General features: G+C 36.0%; 1 long non-coding RNA gene across 2 annotated transcripts; it reads right to left on the reverse strand.

The window, feature by feature from the left end:
- Positions 1-705: 705 nt before the first annotated feature.
- Positions 706-21310, reverse strand: LOC131063590 (uncharacterized). 2 transcript variants are annotated; one of them, XR_009111091.2, is made up of 4 exons: positions 21208-21310; positions 20732-20790; positions 1131-1180; positions 706-1023 (listed from the first exon to the last, which is right to left on the reverse strand). It is a non-coding gene; the product is annotated as an uncharacterized LOC131063590 (long non-coding RNA). The 2 variants fall into 2 exon arrangements; XR_009372323.1 differs by lacking the exons at positions 20732-20790; positions 21208-21310 and adding an exon at positions 1454-1598.
- Between the last annotated feature and the right edge of the window lie 620 nt (positions 21311-21930).

Raw genomic sequence — 21930 nt, forward strand, 5'->3', positions numbered from 1 at the left:
TTTTTTCATGAAATCAAATTTTATTTCTAAACCTAAACTAAATTTTATATTTCAAGCATTTTATTTTAATAGTAAATTTAATTTAGGATAACTATTAAAAATTAAAATAAACATTGTTAGACTTTGGAAGCTTAGAGAAGATTCTGTCTAAATGATGAGTGGTTCAGGACATCCATGTTTCTGAATCATAAAAGATTTCCTTGAGAAAAAACTGAAGAATCCTTTTGCTTTATAATAATATCCCATAATGGGAACAACCATAACAGCCGGAATCCTCGAAAAGCATTTTTACAGAAAAACTGTATTGCATGAAAGAATAAACAGAATTAAAAATAATATTGAAAATCACCAAACATGAGGGTTTGCACGTGTCAAATTCAGACTACCAAAATCCATTGAATTTTCGCTTTTCAATCACCAAACATTAGGGTTTGCACGAATTAGCAGGCATCTCAATGGCTGAAAATCCTTCACACACCAACCATGTCTTTTAAATGTTTGCTCTAAACTGCAAATTCTTCTACGGCCATCCACTGAACAAAACAAATTTTAATATTACTTGACTATATCCAGCTTAATGAATCATGCCAAAGGTTTAAACATGTACCTTGGCCGCTGACAATGTTACAAGAAACGAACTTCAAAATACGCACTAAGAGCATATCGGATTTTTCAAAAAGGAAATTTATGTATCAGATTCAACACTCAAAGAAACTAGATAATCTTCTTTTTATTTGATGTATATTCAAATTACATTAATGCCTAGTCATTATTCTAATTGTATAATTGCCCAGTGATCTAATAAAGAAAAATCAACTCGACACAAACAAATACTCAAAGTAGTGAATATTTATTTTTATACAAGTTGCGTTGCCATGGAGAGGAGAAAATTTAGCGTGGAACCGATGCAATATATAAGAATAAAAGCACTACATTTGATATGCCTCATTTTTACCTCTAGTTTAAGCTGCCGTTTCCATTGATGTGAAGCGAGTGATCCAGTACACTAACATTACCCAAATCCTGCGATTTAGATTGTATTGAAACTGAAACCCATGTCAAAGAATTCGCAAAACAAATGGTTAGCCAAACAAAAATCAATGGTGGTAGCGAGTTTCTTAAGAACATACCTCAATGGCAAGTGTTCCTTGACCACTTTAATCCACACCGCCCTCTTCCCCTGCATACCGAACGACTATGAATTAATAACTTATTTGCTTGAGGGGTTTTTATTTGCTTGTCAACAAAGCATTTCTCCCATTCAGACAACAGCTTGAAAGATAAATAGGCCAACTTCTTTCTAAATCCTTTGACAAATAATTCTACGCCCATTTTTCTGTTTGTAGAAGATTATTACATTTTTCCATCAAAATATACAATATTAATTTAAAATCATACAAACATCATAGGGGATGTAATAGGACAAAGAAGACGAGGCGAGAAAAGTTATTACTCCTGCTGCTCGGATGCCGCCCTCTCTTGCATATTTTTTCCAATACCATCTATACCTGTGAATTCAATTTTAAAAATATATTTCATGCGACGTAATTCTTAAAAAAATGCACCTTTAAAATTCTGTGTGTTGCACACTACGAAATTAACAAGTTTCGTCTCTTCTTTATACTATAAAACGGCATGGCATGCATTATGCGTGTTCTCTCTTGAGAGAGTAATAAGTTTGGTGTTGTGTTTGTATAAATTGTTATTGGGTTCAAATAACAGGGCAACATACGGCACATATGCAGTCCAGAGAGCTTGGACTAAATGTACACCGTTTATCCTAAAACATTTTATATCTCATGCTTTCTGTATGTTGTCTCTTGAGAAAGTAGCAAGTTTGGCGTGGTCTTCATATTTTAAAGATGTGTATTATATCCGACCTCGCTATTTTGTCCACACCAGATATTAAAAGAAAATTTTCTAAATTTTTTCTTGGTTCTTATTGTTTTTAAATCTTAAAATAATTAGGAGAAATCATGTCATGTGTATATTGATTATATAATCTTAAATGTTATAATTATTAAATAGTTTAAAAATTATTCTAATAAGAAAAATTGTATGATATTGTAATTCAGATATTTTAATATATCAAACTAGTATATCTATATTTTATAAATTAAATTTATGTAGAAAAAAGATATCAAATTTGAAAAATCTTTACTTTTAAGACAGATTAATTAATTTTCTAAGGTTAATATTTATTAAAATTTAATGTTATTTTAAAATATGAAATGATTTCTATGAATTTTTTTTAGAGGTTTCTAAATTTAATTTTTAGAATTTAATATCATTTTAGAATCTGGAATGATTTGCATGTGAAAAAATATAGAATTTTTTAATATATATATATATATATAGTATTTAATAAATAATAATAATAATAATAAGAAGTTGTTTTTTTAATTTAGATTTGTTTCTTTTAATTTAAATCTATATTTAAAAATATAATTTTTTCATTTGATAAATAATAATAATAGGAAGTTATTTTTTAATTTAGATTTTAGTCTTAACTTATTTTTAAATTATTTGTTGTCTAGTGATTAAAATAAGAAAGTTGGGTGGGTGTTGTTACACCTCTCGATGGAAAAATATGTAAGATGGTTTATCTTATATTTAATTTGGTGAATAATCTCACTTATTAAGAAATCCTACCATATCACATCCTATCATAATTCTAATATTTTTCCTCCATTTATGTTTACAAATTAGAGAAATATTTAAAAGATCATTTCATTATTATTCTATTAAAATATTAAGCTAATTTTTAGTTAACTTGATTAAGTGTCTCTTTTAATTAAAGAAAAGAGTTGAACGTGTTTTGATGGTAAAGGCTAAATTAAACTAAGAAATAATGAGAATAAGGTGCATGGTCAAGGAATCTTCCATGAGTTTCAGTTACATGCAATATTTTAAAATGATTGGTAGTTTGCTCATGATGAGTCAGTAAGGAATAGGTAATGTTTAAGATGCCCATGCTCTTAAAATGGTAAGTTCACATATGTATAGAAGCTTAGATGAATACGACAAACTTGAGATTTTTGAAGATTTAAAAATAAAAAAGGAAACATCTCTTTTTAATTATGTTACTATAATAGTAGTAGCATTAGCGATCAGGCCTACTATTTTTTATTATGGAAAAAACAGGTTTTGAAGGGACCCAAAACACTTTACACAGAAGTTATATATGATATTTCAGTTAAGCCCCTCAAAATAGAGCAAACCAAAGAAATAATAGAACAGATAGGAGAAAGAGACAAACAGCTAAACACTGCCCAACAACAACAAAAAGCCAACAAAAAGCCAGCAGAGAAGCCAAGCAACAACAAAAAAAGGGATATTTCACTAAAACATGTTCTTTAAGGTTTCAACAACTTCACCTTCAAGCCGATCCATCTTCTAGGCCATATCCTTCAAGTCTAGGATATCCTAGGGAAGATTAGCAGACCTCTTCTTTGTGCTAGCTTTGGTTCTCTTGCTCGGTCCAGAAGTGTCCTCAGTTCCCAAGTCCTTATCCTGGTCCAGGTCAACAAATACCCTATCCCTGTGAAACTTTTCCATCTTAGCCACCACAATTCTCATGTTATCTACCACAGATTTGACAATTTTATGACTGTCTTCCATGATTTTTCATAGGGTGGTTTCACATTTGTTAGTCCTTTGTTTCACTTCCCTAAACCTGTTATCATACCTATGTTTCATTTTCTCCGTGGCCTCCAAATTCTTGGTTAAACAACCCACCATCATTTGCTTTTCATTTTCATTCCAAAGGGTGCAAACAGAGGTCCCCCGATGTTTCTCCTTCATTCCACCAGATTGCATAGGCTTAGCTGTAGCTTGTAACTTCTCCCCCACATCCCCCTTGACTTGTAAATATTCAAAATTTGAGGAAAGGGCTCTCTGTTTTAGGTTGAGGCTTTTAATCTTGTGAAAAGACCATCTAAAGAGTTAGAAGAGATAAACAAAGTGGTATTCTTCAAAACCCAATATCTATCTCTTTCTTGGGTTGAAAGTCTTGAAAACTCAAATCCAAAGACTCCTGAGAATTCCAACTCCTTATCATGAGGAGAAAGAGATTCCTTAGAGTTAGAAGGGGACATAGGTTCATCATATTCCAAGGAGCTATCAAAAATCACAAAAGCAGATGGTTTACCTTTCCCCTTGGTATTCTTCGCATACTTATCTCCCCATATCGAAGGAGATCCCTTTCCCTTGCTAGTCCCAATAGAAAAATGCTTTTGTTCCCTTTTAGGTTTCTTGGGAGGGGGGAGTGGCCTCTTCGTCATCATATTTAGTATCCTATCCCCCTTTCTCAGAGATACCACTACCCTACCCATCATAATCATAGACTGAAGTAGCCTTATTAGGGTTCTCAGAAGCCCAAGCCTTACAATTCTCGTAGATAAGGGTCAGTGCAAGAAGCCGAGTCCACTTTTTGGCCAAAAAGTTGAAGTGTTTTCCTTGATTTTCAGATTTTGTCTCATTAGAGCTTAAATTTTGAAACACTTGGAGATTGAATCTTGGAAAAAGTTAGTAATATAAAAGATATCCCTTTGAGTCTGCTTTCCAAATATGTAATTTATTTTAATACCCACATAATAAAAAATAACTTTTGGAATGGAGTTCTAAAAAATATGTTTTAAAAATGCCTGTTTCAGGACCATACCATGCATGTGTACGACCGACACTTTTTGACACAATTAAAATTATTTTCTCAAACCATTTTGGGAAATTGTTTGTAACTCACTGAAGATTGATGAGCATAATTTTTTGTATTTTTGTTTTAAATATTTTATATTTAATTAATTTTTTAATGACCGTAATTATGTTTTTAAAAATTTGACGTGTATGGCCCACATAATTTGACGTAAACTTAATATTTTTAATTTTAATTTTTTTTAAATAGAAAAGAATTTTGTGTACATTGATGACATATAATTTTTTTTTCAAAATTCATTAAAATAAAAAAGTTATTAAATTAACAAAATTAGTTAATATTTCAAGTTTATGCACCTGATTTAGTATAAATTAAATGAAAAATAGTTAAGATAATCAATTTTTAAATAAATTTAGATATTTAGAATCTAGACTATATAATCTAAAATTGGTTTTAATTTCGTATAAAAATTCTCTAATTACAAGCACGTAAATTATTTCAGAAGATCGTATTTGTGCTTTCATTCATGGAGATTTGAATTTGCAGGTCCATGTCTTAGGTGTGACCATCCCAGGCCTATCCTGGGCCTAATCCCGAGCCAAGTGGCGGGTTGTGGAATCAACTTCCACAGAACGGGCCCCCATTTTCAAATAAGGGCAGATTGTGAAAAAAAAGGAAAAATACAATTTAGTAATGGGCCTCCATTTCTAAAAAACGGGCCCCCGTTTTGTTTAAAAGTGGGCCCCCATTGTAGAAAAAAATGGGGGCCCATTTATTTTTGCCTCGGGCCCCTGTTACCTTTTGGCTCGGGAGCCCGAAGCATAAACGGGCCCCCATTTTTTGAAAATAGGCCCCCGTTTATAAGAGCACATTTTCCAACATGTGGACTTCCGCAAATTTGTGACTCATTACCTTGCACTTGCCCATAAGAAAAAATAAACCTTGATCCAAGATCGAATTAATGTGGGGGTTCTTTCTATGTTCATTAATGTTGGCATTCAAAGAATAAAGCAAGTAAAAGGGGAAAGAAATCTTCAACTTATGCCTGAAGTGATTTAGCAGGACGAAGTGGTAACCATAAATTTTTGTAAACCTGTTGTCCAGAGTGAAGAACTCCATGATGGATTTAAGAAGTTCCCTCCAAATGGGCTTAATTTTCTTTGGTTCAAAGTTGGACTTGTTAACCTTAACCAACTCCACCTTCTCCTTCACCGTCTTTGTGAATTTCTTTACAACACCATTGGATAGCTTCCTGTTCCTGTAAAATTTAATTTCTTCGATAGAAAGGCCATTGACCTTGGCAATGAGGCTCTCATCCACCACAAATGCCTTGCCAAAAAGATTGACCTTCCCATTCTTCCATTCCATCACCAAAATCTTAGTCACTCTCTGGTTGTTTTTGTGAAGCCTCTCAAGGAAATGCATAACCCCACCTTGTTGCAGCCGATACCAAATGGTTGCATTTTTTTTCCACTCCTCAAAGTTCGCAGGCTCCACTATATGTCTACTCCCACCCATCTTGCAGAACAGAGAAAGATAAGCCCCAAAAAGGTAGAAAACCAAACTACACTCAGAAGATCCAACAAACCTGATAAAGCCAGGAACAAACCAGAAAGTGTGCGTAACCAATATGAAGACACTGATAGATAAGGATTTCTGACAATTACTATTTGCACTAATGATCACATAATCAATGATTTGTATTATAAAAAGAAATGGGAAAATTGCTAATATTACCATGTGTTAGACCATATGATAAAAGGGCTTTAACGTCTCCCGCCAAGGTGTCCTCCTCGTACCAAGTGTATTTTGATTTAGATTTCACCCCCAAATTAGCAAGACAATTATCCACGATGTTGATTTTCCTATAGGAATGAGAAATGAAGCATCTTTCGAAGGATTAAAATATCTCAATTGAGGACTTTATAATATTTTCAATAGTCCATGAAACTTTATACTCCTCTTTAAGAAATTTAATAATGTTGTTAGAATCACCTTCAATCCATACCATTTTGTAATTAAGACACCTTGCAATTTCTTGCATTTGGTAGGCGCACATGGCTTCTGCTAAGCGGTGGGTTTGGTTACCCATGGGGAGTGCCACCGATGCAAGACATCTACCATTCTCATCTCTAATCACTCCCCCACACCTAGTCAACCCTGGGTTACCCTTAGCCGCACCATGCCATCAAGCCTACTGTTTGATATAATATAAATTTTAGATTTAAGAGTTAAATTAAGAATGAAAGACATATTTAATTTTATTTAAACCCATGAGTTATCTTATTTATTATGTATTATGAAATCTCTAAGTTAAATAAGTAGCCTTCTAACAATTAGGTATAAGTTGAGGTAATGTGAATAATTATTTCGTGTGTGAGCTTTTATCATTGTTTAAATTCAAAATTCTTTCTTATTAAACAAGATAAGATCACACTTATAGCATGCAAATAGTCAATAAATAGTCTTAGTAAGAGTTTTGGAGAGGAGTTAAGAATATTATATGTTGAAACCAAAGTAGGATTGAGAGTGGATGGGTGAATGAGTCTAGATCTTCAAAGTGTATTTATTATAAACAAAATTCATCCATTCTAGAACAATACTAAACACCTCATTAAGCATCACCACATGAACACAAGAATTACGTGAAAAAATCAAATAAGGAAAAACCACGGTGAGAATCAAATTCACTATATTAATAACAATAATTACAATATTTCAGGTTCACTGCCAAGGAGAAACATGCACCTCTGGACTTGCAAGAATAACTCACACTACCTTAGGGAAAGATACAAGGACTTTCACAATTGAGGCTCATTGCTTCAAGGCAAGATACAAGGACTTGCACAATTGAGGTTCACTGCTTTAGGGCAAGATACAAAGTTCTACTAAAGGACTTGTTGTCAATCAACAACAAAGAAAATAGTAGAATTGAAATGAGAAGGATCTCTTGATCATAAAATTTTCCTTGATCATTTGTATCAAGAAATTAACATCATGACAAACATCTTTGATAATCAACATAGTCACAACACTCTCTCTCACTAAATGTATCACCTTCACAACTCTATCTTTCACACTCTAGTAACCTCAAATCTGCTTGTACAACATTTAACCTTGCTTCTCATCAATTCACATACAATGCCACACACAACAAATCCAGCCACACTCCTTAAATATAAGTTAGAACATAAAAAATTTAATTGAGGGTCGACCAAAACAAAATAATCATTATTGTACAAAACAAGCCATCTAGACCAAAACTACATAAAGTGATCCACTCTAAGAGAAAGAGGGGAACCAAATGATTCATAACACATCCTTCTAAGATGAATCCAATGAACATGATAAAAATACTCTAAAGTTAGTACCAAATGTAACATGTAGATAGGAAATAATGCTTGTTAACCAGTTGGCCAAAAAGATATCTTCCAATGCAAATTATTCTATATAGATCTCTACACACCTTGGTAAAACCCATCAAAATATTCAAACCTACTCTCCAATGCATATCCATACCAAGAAGCTTGATCTAAATAACATAATCCTATCTAACAAATCAAACCACAACAAAACTAAGTGTATCACACATAAATCAACATAACTCACCTATAGAACAAAAACACCTCAAGAGAATCATAGTGAGAGTACTTTACAAACCACATAATCATATTCACTAAACCACAACATAAACTACAACATACTTGGAGGTCATCGGAGACTTTCTAGACCAGTTTGACAGATACCCTTCTTGATGATGGATCATGGAGTTTGATCCAAAACATTGAGCAAACAAATTCACACAGTTGATTCTTGAAGCTATTCATGTTAGACACCCTTCTTGTTAGAGAATAGTAACAACTGACTTTTGAAAACCACAAACCATAAAATTGGAAATCTAAATCATTCTACCAATAAGAAATTAATTTTTTTTCCTGCATATTGTCTCAACCAACATCAAAACATCACATTCAATTGAAACACCAACACAAGACATATCTAGACTAGAATCCATCTAGACAACTAAGTTTGACATTAATGACAACCATACAAACTCATGTTTCCAATAGTATATAATTAAGAGTTTAAGGTTTACTTTATATTTTAGTTAAGTGGTTGATATTTATAGAGGTAGTATTGATATCTTTGACATTGAGTACATCCAACAAGAATGTCCACATAGATGCACCGATCATTAATAATTGAGCGAGTTATTAAGTTAATGCAAATGACAATATAACTTAGAATTTGCTAATATTGAAATATTTGTTTGGGCCAAGAAATGTTAAGAGTTAGATGATTATAGTTAACTATAAGAAAACCAATAATGAAAACTGATAAGATAAACTTAGAAGAAGGATATGCGAAGAGTTTCATTATTATTCTATATTTATATATAGTATTATATCATCTTGATATTGATGTTCTTTACATTAGTTTATTACCTCTATATGTATCAATCTTGAACTTGACTTAAGATAAATAAATTCTCATCTTGAATAACTTATGAAATTAAATTAAATGGTTCATTCTAACCTAGATATCAAAGATAGAGAAATGATAAACCTACTAAGTTATGGAATTGGAGTATACCCCTAGATTTGAAAATGAGATGTCTTTCAAAATACTTATTATTATTTTTTGTAATAATTAAATTAGTTTAAATCAATTAATTCGGGTACATCTATAAATGGGTTTGGGCTGTGGATTAGAAGAGTACAATAAATCTAGGCCTCTAATTTTAATTGGAAATACTTCTCTTAAATTAAAGGGTAATAATACAAGAAGAGTATAGTACCCCTAAAAGATAGGCTACATTGAAAATTATGAATAAGCGTCGAATATGAAATCTAAAAGTTATGTTAATTGATTCTCAAGGAGTATATTTGGGTTAATGTCTAATAACCTTTGTTGTGCTTATTATAGATTATATTTTTCACTTAAATTGAATTTATTATATTGATAATGAGAGGTATAAAATGATATATTAGAATTAGGTCAAGGAAAAGATTCCCTTATAATTTGAAAATATTAAAATAGTTATGTTTATTTTTAATTCAAAGTAAGATTTTCTTAATTTTAATTATAAATATAATTATCATAATTTAACTTTTGAATTTTTGGTTTAATAAATTGGTTCATGTATTTGATTATATAAGTAGGGAAGGGCCTTGATCCAAAAATTGCAGAAATAAAACAAAAAAAGAGAAAGGCCAAAACAACCCAGAATATATACGACACTTAAATAGTAGTAAGGACTTCCAACTCATAACTTAAGAAAGGCACATAGACCAAGAGTAAACCCATAATAATATCCTTAATAGAATTTCGAGTAGCATTGTTAGGCCTCCAATGTGGAATAGAGTTCAAAGTGAATCGTTTGCATTTGGAAGGGAACTCTCTCATTACTATTAATGTGATTCGACAGAAGACAACTCTAAACTGAAAAATTGGTAAGTGGATCAAGCTGATATGGTAACTAATTGGGAAGATTGATGATTTCAAAATAACACAGGTTTATAGAGAAGAAAATTCATTAGCAGATGACTAGGCCAAATCAGCAATGGGGTAACCTTTCTCGATCATGTCATTTGCAAAAAGGGTATGTTAATTGTGCCTTTTTTTTGTAAGTAGGCTGAGTTGGATCAAAATCTCCAATGATGATGGGAATAGATTGTTGTTAATGCGATGGGCATGCCAGGTTTTAATTGTGGCGCTCCACGGATGAACGTGTGATAACATTTCGTAGAGATACCAAGTGCTCCTTAGATTGCTTCTTATACATGGAGATTGAAACAGCGCTATCCTTATATGCATTTGTGATCCCCAGCGGATTTTCTACAAGGGTTTGAGTGTTGACGGCTCACACCTGGCGTACTTGGTGGTGCTACAAGTTGGGCAAGATTTCAAAATAGACGACGAAAATTATGTATCTTACTCCCAAGGTGAGGATAGTTTATCATTGATCTAAAATTCTATGGTTAATTAATCAGCTCACTAGCCTATAGAAGGGTAGGGGGGTGGGAATAAAGGTCAGTCGGGGTGGGCGATAGGATAGCGAACATCTAGATAATCTTATATGGATGGCGGGCCTATATATCTCTCTGAGCTGCCCTACCCCCAGCCCCCACCAAAGGATCTCCCTGCTAGGCCCGAGCGCAATGGGGGCAAGTCGACTGAATGGAGGTCAAGTGTGATGAATGAGAATAAAAGATCCTTCAAAATGGGAGGGCTAGATGCTTAGCTAGCTGCTTTCTCCCGCTACTACTATAGGGAAGGTGAACCCTTGGCCAAGCGGGAGCTAGTAGTCCGTCCTACTAGATACAATTATACGAGGACAAGGATTGATGAAAATGTCGCCCCTGGACGGAAACTGCAATGTATCTATCTTATGAATGAAGCTAGCTGGTCGACCAAGATCTTCAAGCGAGCAAAGGGATAGAGCTTTTGCGCTCCAGCAATTCCTCTTGGGGTGGCTTTGGTTGGTGTTAGTTTGTTAGTTTGGTAGCTTGGACAGCTGTTTGTCCATTTGCTAAATAATTAGTAAATAATTGTTTGCTAACAAATGTAGTTAGAGTTCAAACAATTTTTATTGATTATTTGACTCTTTTTAGAAACTTCTTGCAACCAATTTGGTTAGAGTTGTTTGGTTGTTTTTAATCTCAGCCATTTATTGAGAATTAATCTCAGCCGTTGGTTTTCCAACGAGAGTAGTATACAAAGGGGTCAGGGGGAATTTGGAAAATAATGAATTGTGTGGAGAAACATGCAGTGCTAGCAAGTAGTCTTGCAGTGTTAGCAAGGACACAGTGATAGCATTGGGATAGTAGCGGGGTGGAATCTCAGCAGGAGAAATTGGGAGGTCGTCAAAGCTCTGCCATTAACAGACAAGTAGTATTTGTATCTCTTAATTTGTTGAAGTTTTAATATAGTTTTCATCCACAGTACTAGTTTTCCCTTCAGGGTTTTTCCACGGTCAATTGTCCGAAAAATATTGTGTTCATTGTGTTGCGCATTTATATGAGTGTGAAATTGCAGTTGTGTTATTTTCCAATATTTGTTGCTCAAATAATCTATCAAAGATAGGAGGATAATAATCAGTAATTGTAATAGATTTTTCATATGGTATCAGAGCTAAGTTAAGGGTAGAAGAGATTTACCCTAGGTGAAGGAAACTAAGGGTTTATAAAACCTAGTTTAACCTCTTTAGAATTTTTATTTGCTTTAACCTTTGAGATGGCCTCAGTTGGTTTAAGAGATCAGGATAGATTGGATGGAGCCTCTAATTTTGGTGTCTGGAAAGCCAGAATTTCTTTATTGCTAGAAGAGAATGGTATCAAGGAATATGTTACCACTGTTGTGACTATACCTACAGATGCAACACAGCTTGCAACATACAAGAAGGATGATTCCGAGGCGAGGAGGCTAATCCTTGATGGTGTCAAGGACCATATAGTTCCACATATTGCAGAGTTAGATACTGCAAAGAAGATGTGGGATACCATTCTGAATCTGTACCAGAATGCTACCACTAATCAGAAGCTGATTCTCAGAGAAAAGCTGAGGAATACATGAATAAATAAGGGAGAAGATGTGACGAGTTACCTCACTAGACTCAGACTTGTCAAGGATGAGTTAGCAACTGTTGGAGATAAACCAAGTGATGATGAGCTAGTACGGAGAGCCCTAAATGGGTTTTCTAAGTAGCGGGATGTCTTTGTTCAAGATGTTAATGGACGAGACACCTTACCAAGTTGGGATCGACTTTGGAGTGACTTCACTTAGGAGGAGCTTAGACTAAGCCTTGTCAATGGAGCCAACAATAAGAGTCAGAAAAGTGAGGCAGAATAGGAGTACATTGCCCTAGCGGGTAAAGGAAAAGCAAAGAAGGGGTCCACCAAAGGATCAAATCCACAAGGTGAGAAGAAGAAGAAAGACTTGTTGAAGATCAAGTGCTACGACTGTCACGAGTTTGGCCACTATGTCAGCGATTGCCTAGAAAGGAAGAAGAATGATAAGAAAGGCAAGAAGCAAGTTGCAGCTTTAGCAAGTGCAGATGAACTCTCGAATAGAATGGAATATGAGTTTGCACTCATAGCATGTATGGTTAGCTCAACCTCACAGAGTGTTTGGTACATAGATAGTGGGGTGTCATTTCATATGATAGGAGTTAGTGAATACTTCTCCACTTATAAGGAGGAGAGCACCGGAATCCAGATCTCTATGGGAAACATGTCCAAACTCAACTCAATTGGGACAAGGACTATTCAGTTTTAGAGGGAGAATGGTAAAATGATTCCTCTTCATGATGTGTTGCATGTTCTAGGCTTAGGGATGAATTTGATTTCTATATTTGTCCTTCAGGACAAAGGGTACAATGTACTCTTTAGAGGGGTACATGTATTGATTAAGCATAAGGATTGGAAATCACCCATAGCTATTGGAGTTAGGAGCGGTTGACTTTATAGGTTGCAGTTTGATACTCTTAAGGCACTCATGAGCAACAGTAATCCTAGAGATCTTGGAGAGCTATGGCATAGGAGGATGGACCATATATATCATGGAGCACTTAAATTGCTTCATGAGACTGTGACAGGGGTTCCAGAGGTGAGCATAGAGCACAATGATGTATGTAAGGGATGTGTGTTGGAGAAGTTTGCAAAAGCATCTTTTCCAAGGAGTGACACTAGATCCAAGGGTGTTCTTGATCTAGTACATTCAGATGTATGTGGACCAATGTCGATGAAATCTCTTAGAGGGTATGAGTACTTTGTTACTTTTAATGATGATTTCTCCAGGAAGACTTGGATATACTTCTTGAAGACCAAGGATGAAGTTTTTAGTCGCTTCCAAGAGTTGAAAGCTCTTGTAGAGAATTCAATGGGAAAGAAGATAAAGGTTCTTTGGTCAAACAATGGAGGTGAGTATAAAGGCAATAGGGTTCCACATAAGGTGCTAGGGAAGATGATACCAGAGGAAGCATTCACTGGGAAGAAGCTAGATGTTAGTCACTTCAGGATCTTTGTGAGTTTGGCATATTGTCATATTCCAAAGGATACACGTACCAAGTTAGATCAGACTGTAGAAAGAGGGTACTTTGTGGGGTACAGTGAAACCTCAAAGGCATATCACATATTCATTCTAGGGACCAGGCAGATTATTGTTCGATGTGATGTCAAGTTCATGGAGGACAAGAAATTTAGAAGGTCCAAAGATTTTCCAGCAGATGATCAGAGTGAGGAACCAACACAAGCTCCAAGTATCACTCAATTGAATCAAGGCCAACAAAGCTCTAGTACAGTTACTAGTACAAGCATAGACTCGGGAGGTGAGAGTTCTCAGAGTATGGAGCAACAGGTGCAAGAAGAGATGCATCAAGAAGACATGGAGGTTGATATTTCATCTTCTATAGTTGGCAGCAACAACCGTGAGGTTCAACAGGCACAAAGAAATACTCAGGAGTTAGTGGGTAATCCTAGGAGGAGTAGTAGACAATGAAAACAACCAGCCAAGTTTGATGACTATGTTGCATTAGTTAGTCAGTTGGTAGATAGTGAACCTTCTAGCTATCAGGAGGCTGCACAACATCAAGTGTGGGAAGATGCTATGGTTGAGGAGTATACTTCAATTATGAAGAATGATGTTTGGGAGGTAGTGCCTAGACCAACAGATAGAGCTGTGGTTGGATCACATTGGATCTATAAGGTCAAGCACGGTGCAGATGGTAGCATTGAGAAATACAAGGCAAGGTTTGTGGCAAAAGGGTTCTCTCAGAAGGAGGGAATAGACTATGAGGAGACATTTGCTCCAGTTGCCAGGTATACTTCTATATGAGCTGTAATTTCAATTTCAGCACAAATGAGATGGTAGATCCATCAAATGGATGTCAAGACAACATTCCTTAATGGCAAATTGAAAGAGGAGGTATACATAAAACAACCAGAAGGCTTTGTAGCACACAACAAATAGACCCACGTGTGTAGATTGAAGAGAGCTTTGTACAGACTCAAGCAGGCTCCCAGAGTGTGGTATGAACGTATTGATAGTTACTTGCAGGAAATGGGCTTTGTGAAGAGTGAGGCGGATGCTAATCTCTACTACTTGGTGGTTGGGGGTGAGATTCTCATTCTTGTTCTATATGTGGATGACTTGTTTCTAACAGGTTCACTAGGGCTCATAGAAGAGTGCAAGAGGGACCTTGCAGCAGAGTTCAAGATGAAGGGTTTGGGACTTATGCACTACTTTCTAGGCATGGAGGTATGGCAGACAGATGGAGAGATTTTCCTTGGACAAGGGAAATATTGCATTGAAATCTTGAAAAGGTTCAGGATGGAAGATTGCAAAGCCATGTCTACACCTATGATCACGAATTGGAGGAAGGTAGATACATCTAGGGAGAAGGATGTAGATCCCATATTATTCAGGAAGTTGATTGGTTCTCTCATGTATTTGGTCAACACCAAGCTAGATATAGCTTTTGTAGTTAACTCTCTTAGTCAGTTCATGGCTGAGCCAAAGGAAGTGCATTGGACAACAACAAAGCATGTGTTGCATTATTTGCGAGGTACAATCAAGTATGGGATTAGATATGCTCGAGGTGAAGGAATCAGGTTGATGGGCTATACTGACGCAGATTGGGCAGGTAGTACAACAGACAAGAGGAGCACTTCAGGGTGTTGTTTCAGTCTGGGATAAGGAGTTGTCTCTTGATTTAGTAGGAAGCAGAAGTCTGTGGCTCTGAGTTCTGCAAAGTCATAATACATAGCAGCTAGCATGGCGACATGTGAAGCTATATGGCTTCGGAAGTTACTAGTAGCCTTGTTTGGTCAGAAGCTGGAGACTATAGTGATACACTACGACAATTAGAGTTGCATTAAGTTGACTAAGAATTCGGTGTTTCATGATAGGTCGAAACATATAGACATCAGGTATCACTTCATCAGAGATTGTGTACAGCGTGGAGTTGTTCAGCTATAATTTATACCTACAGATCAATAGGTAGCAGACATTCTGACAAAGGCATTGGGAAGGCGAAATTCATCTTCTTCAGAGAGAAGTTGGGTGTCATGCAGAACAACTTCCTCACTAAGAGGAAGTGTTAGTTAGTTAGTTTGGTAGCTTGGACAGTTGTTTCTCCATTTGCTAAATAATTAGTAAATAATTGTTTGCTAACAAATGTAGTTAGAGTCAAACAATTTTTATTAATTATTTGACTCTTTTTAGAAACTTCTAGCAACCAATTTGGTTAGGGTTGTTTAGTTGTTTTTATTCTCAGCCGTTTATTGAGAATTAATCTCGGTCGTTGGTTTTCCAATGAAAGTAGTATATAAGGGGGTCAGGGGGCATTTGGAAAACAATGAATTGTGTGAAGAACTTGCAGTGTTAGCAAGGGCGCAGTGATAGTGCTGGGATAGTAGCGGGGTGGAATCTCAGTAGGAGAAATTGGGATGTCGTTGAAGCTCTACTAGTTGAGGCAAGCAATATTTGTATCTCTTGATTTGCTATAGTTAATATATATTCCTCATCTGCAGTACTGGTTTTCCCTTCGGGTTTTTCCAGGGACAATTGTCTGAAAATATTGTGTTCATTGCGTTGCGCATTTTTTATGAGTTTGTAAAATTGTAGTTGTGTTATTTTCCAATATTTGTTGCTCAAATAATCTATCAAAGATAGAAGGATAATAATCAGTAATTGTAATAGATTTTTCACATTTGGTTCATGGCGGGACGTCCTCACTTTTCGACCTTCAGCGCACCGACAAAAACACATTATAGCGCACATGCCAATCTTCTCCAACTATAATCGAGTTCCATCCAGCCGAAAATGGAGCTACCTTTCTCGCTATTAGTCGTTTTCACCCGGGGGTGAAGGATGGCCAGCCGGGCCATCCACTAACTAGTGCTGTGAGAAGTAGACAATCACCAGGGCCTATAGGAACTTGAGTAGGGCCTAAAGAAACTATAGGCACCAGCCGATCTATAAGTGGTTGGAGCAGCTTTCTTTCATTATTGCCTCCGCTCGGATTTCGGGGAAACTTATGCCCGAGGAGTCACGTTCGATCTATACCTAAAGAATAGATGGAACTCGAACCCAACCCTATAGGAGGTGTGCCATCCTATCCGGGGAACAACTAGAATTCCCGGGTTGGCCCCAATTCGGAAAGGAGGAGCTACCGTGGGTGTTGGCTATTAAGTTCTTCAGCTAGACCATCCTTGTTTTAGCCATCCAACTAGACGAGGGATAGTTCTACTGTTACCGGACCGGAGGCAACGAAATAGTTTGATAGCTGAACTACCATCCCACCTCTCTCCATATAGTTGGGCTCGACTGATCCATGCGATAAAATCCAGGATAGTCTCTGCCATCCTAACGATGGTGGATCCGGCCGAGTGCGTGCGGACAATGGAGAGTCTCCTCCAGATAGATAGATAGAGCTCCTCGAGTACTGTCGTGAGGCATCCAGCATGCAGTCAAATAAGCGGCTATCACTAACTACCTACAACTGTACCGAACCCAAAGCTCCTTTAGAATAGGAGGGCCCCCCTCTATATAATTGTCGGTTTGCCAGTCATATGACCCAGACTTTTGAGAAATGGAGAGATGCCCTACTATTCTAAAGGGAGGGCCCCCTGCATGGGGAGCAAAGGGGTATGGCCACTTGCCCTGCTCCGAACGTAGCCGTTCTGCCGCCATCTCCTATATTAGACGCAATAGATCGGCGATAGTGACGCCAGCATCTCTCATTACCGGATTCTATTTTATTATATTCCCGCTCGGCTCCGAGAACGCGAGAACTATCCCCGGTTAGGTCCCCGTGATTTATCCCCGACTCGACAAGTCGAGAGAAGGCCGGTCGGTGTCGGTTGAGTCCCTCGATCTATCTATCGATCGAGTGCCTGCCTATCTATCTGGAGGGCGAGGACGTTCCACAGGCTCAATATGCTGTATACCCGAGGAATCTCGCACCAATGGCAGATTTTGCCTTTTTTTTATATTATTCGAACGGATTCAGGGTGCCCCTACTATTCTAAGGGATCTCCATGGGTTCTATCTCTAAAGGCCTAAACTCATGGGAGTGGCAGTCGGCCCAATAGAGTTCTGGTTCGGGTAGGCGTAAGAAAATAGGATGGGGGTTAGGCGAGGAAAGCAAACGTCGATATCTTAACCAGCGAGATCAGAATAGGTAGTCTAGCGAACTGCCTACAATCGTCCTATAGCCCCCCCCCACCCGGGCGCAAAGAAGGTAGCCGGAGGAGGAGATTGTTTAGGAGATGGGCTGCCCCACACACGCCTGCTAGAATAAGGACCATGCCCTCCCCACCCCGCAGGGTTGGGTGGGACGGCTTCCAACTATAATAATCTCCTTCTTCATCTCCGAGATTGGCGAGAAAGACCGATCCATCCTGAACCGGGGTTGGAGGCTAGTCCCATCCATTTTGCTTCGGTTGAGACGGCAGTACTGCTTTCTGTTGAGGCGAGCAGAAAGGAGAGCCATTTCGTAATTCAGAACCGGAGATAGAAAGCCCAAATCGATGGATCATTCTGCTAGATACTTCCCACCTCGGTAATAGGATTACAAAATGAATATCAAATGAAATTCTTTATCAGTGTGTGAGTCCTTCATATTAGAATTACCAATAATGGTATTCAATTTTATGCAGGTCTTAAGTGTCAGTTTCCGAGCTTGTGCCCTAGACAGTGTTGGACCTATCTCACCATCTCAACCTAAAACTAAGAGATTGGCTATCCCAAGCAAGTCGTGGGTACGGGGATGACTAGGGAATTATTATTTAAGTACAATGTTTCTAGAATTGTGTGTGAATATTTGAGGGACAAATTATTCAAATAAATATATAAAAATTAAATGAATTTAATAAGTGAACATAGCTTTAGGGTCAATGATGAATAAATGTTGTTGATAATTTAATGAATTAATTTATGAAAGAATTTATCTGGGCTAGATATGACAAAGAAAATGCTTCATATCCATCTCAAGCCTTATGAATTCAATCTCAATTAGAAAGAGTGAGAAGATCTTCTTGCCTTTATCTTCCATATATACAAGAATTCAAGGTGGTGTCTAGAGACAACATTAAGAAGCTAATGAACATGATAGGTGAATTGATTCTCATAGGTCAAATTGCATTGCAAAGTGAATTAATGATAATGCATAAGAATAAAAAAATCATTTATAAACATGCAGATGGCTTATATGATACCAATGCAAATTTGATTCTTTTAATGTTATTATGTTTGAAATAAAAAGCTCTATCCAATATGAAGTCTCTAAGTGCATGATGTATGTCTTTAAATAGCATGACATAGCAACACGATGCATGAAATATATACTGGATCATCTCACAATAACAATAGAAAAGTTTGAGGAAGGTGATTGAGAATTTGAATTTGAATTTGGACATCATTTCTACTTTCCTCACAATTGAAATAAATTGAAAGAAAAAAATAGTGATCTCAAAGTATATCACAGATGAACTTTGGAATCATCAAACAATTGCTCAATTTAGGCTTCAAATTTGATCATTTAAGGGTTGAAAGAAAGAAAGAAAAGTTACAAGATGCAGGATGGATTGTGAAAAAAATTCTGATGCAAAGCTTTTACATATATCATTAAACAAAGCATCATCACGAAGAGGATGGGTTGGACTAAATAAGATAAGCAAAAACTTGAAAAAATAAAGTTGTAGCAAAACTATCTTGTGTACTGTTAGAGTCTTCCAGAGACTTAAAATTCACATAATTCATTATATTTGAGACAATTGGTCCCCCTCATCTACATGATTCACATAATTGTTACATAATCAAAGAGAACACAATGAACGAACTAAAACAATAATCTAGAATAGGGCATTGAACTTAAACGGTGAGGATAAGTATAAAGATGAGATTATATAAAAACTAAAAGTCCTACAGCGATCAGATTGCAAGTAGTGAAGTATGTTGGTTGGTGTTGGATGGAGGCTTTGTGACACCAGAAAGCAGCGAATTCAGCCATGGCAAGGGATTTACGTCAATTGCAATAATAAATGATCTGGCATGTACAGATTCTGCATAAATTGTGTCACACTGTCAATGATGCCGATGAGAGAAAACCGACAGGGTTTGTAGGAAAGATTTACGGAACCCTACCAAAGTAGAAATTTAGTTAAAAATGAGGCTTAAAATTTAATTGAGCTGGTTATATCCCAGTACAAAAAGTATGCTAAATCTTGCAAGTAATGTACCGCAAGTGCCTCCAAGGCCAAATACTTTCATGCCCTTTTAATTCATACAACACCTATATGTATTGCATGTTTTGACGATATTTTATGCTTGGTAACTATCGCTGCTTTAGATATGATAGTTTAAACAAAGCATATGAAAAGAAATATACAAATTATAGATGCAGCGGATCCTTGAATTGATCATTGAATCATCCCTTGAATTTATATAGACAGTTTTACGCGGTGATGCATAAGTGCATATATCACCTTGGAAAATTTGCATTCAAACCAAATCAAATCAGGACCGCATCAAACAAAATCTACAAGCAAATCAAATCTGGACTGCGAGCAAACCAAAAGATCTATCAAGAATGATATTTTGCAAATCGGAGAGAACTTCAGCAAACAAAATATGTAAGCAAATCAAATCCGGACTGCAAGCAAACCAGAAAATCTACCCAGAATGATATTTTGCATTAATTGTGCACATATTCACCAAAAAGTTGACGTATCTACATTCATAATGTCTGTTTCCAGGTTTTCTCTCTAAAGTTTTCACGTAAGTGGTAATATTTGGTAGTTTGCAGGAGTGAGACAGGTATCGACTGATGAGCTCACAATATATGAGCCTACCGGCTAATAAAAGCACACATTCTGATATGCCTCATTTTTACCTCTCGTTTGTCTGTCATTGATTACAAAAGCTGTCATTGAAGTATTGCCAGTGTACAAGGAATTTGAGGGATCCAAAGATATGTAGATTGTATTGAAACAGAAACCCATGTCAAAGAATTCTCAAAACAAATGGTTAACCAAACAAAAATCAATGGTGGTAGCGAATTTCTTAAGAACATACCTCAATCTCAAGGGGAACTAGTGTTGCTTGAGCACTTTAATCCACACCACCCTCTTCCCCTGCATAGCCGACGACTATGAATTAAAAACTTGTTGTCTTTGCATTTATTTGAGGGGTTTGTATTTGCTATTAACAAAACATTTCTCCCATTCAGAGAACAACTTGAAAGATAAATAGGCCAGCTTCTTTCTAAATCCTTTATTGAATCAGAGATGCGACCATAATGCATAACAGGCATAAACCTTAATGATATAGACTTTAAAAAGAAGCTTGTCTATTTACTACAATTGACAAATAATACTAAAAGCCCATTTTTCTGATTGTAGAAGATTATTACATTTTTCCATCAAAGTATACAATAATTTACAATCATACAAAGAAATCACAAAAACATTGGCAGCGATGAACAAAATTGTGTTGAAAACATCATAGTGGACGTAATGGGACAAATAAGACGAGGTGAGAATAATTATTACTCCAGCTTCTCTATGCCCTCTCTTCCATATTTTTTCCAATACCATCTATACCTGTGAAATGGATTTTAAAATTATATCAATTCTTAAAAAAAGCACCTTTACAATTCTCTGTGTTGCACACTACAAGTTAACAAGTTTTGCCTCTTTTTTATACTATAAATCGGCATGGCATGCATTATGCGTGTTCTTTCTTGAGATAGTAATGAGTTTGGTGTGTGTTCTTTACATTATATAAATTGTTATTTGGTTCAAATAACAGGGCAACATACGGCATATATGCAGTCCACATAGCTTGGACTAAATGTACACCGTTCATTACAGTTATTTATCATAAGACATATCTCATGCTTTCTGCATGTTTTGTCTTTAGACAGTAACAAGTTTGGCGTGGTCTTTATGTTTTAAAGATGTGTGTTATATCCGACCTCGTTATTTCGTTCACATCATATCTTAAAAGAAACTTCTCTAAACTTTTTCTTGGTTCTTATTGTCTTTTAAATTCTGAAAAAATTAGGAGACATGTCATGTCTATATTGATGATAGTAAAAATTCTCTAAACTTTTTCTTGATTCTTATAGTTTTTTAAGTCTTAGGGGACATGTCATATCTATATATTCATGATATAATCTTAAATTTTATAATTATTAAATAATTTAAAATTATTGTAATTGATAAAAATGTATGAGTTTATTGTGATTCAGGTATCTCTAATATATCAAATAA

Source organism: Cryptomeria japonica, chromosome 4 (genome assembly GCF_030272615.1).
Source record: "Cryptomeria japonica chromosome 4, Sugi_1.0, whole genome shotgun sequence".
In the NCBI taxonomy this organism is placed as follows: Eukaryota; Viridiplantae; Streptophyta; class Pinopsida; order Cupressales; family Cupressaceae; genus Cryptomeria; species Cryptomeria japonica.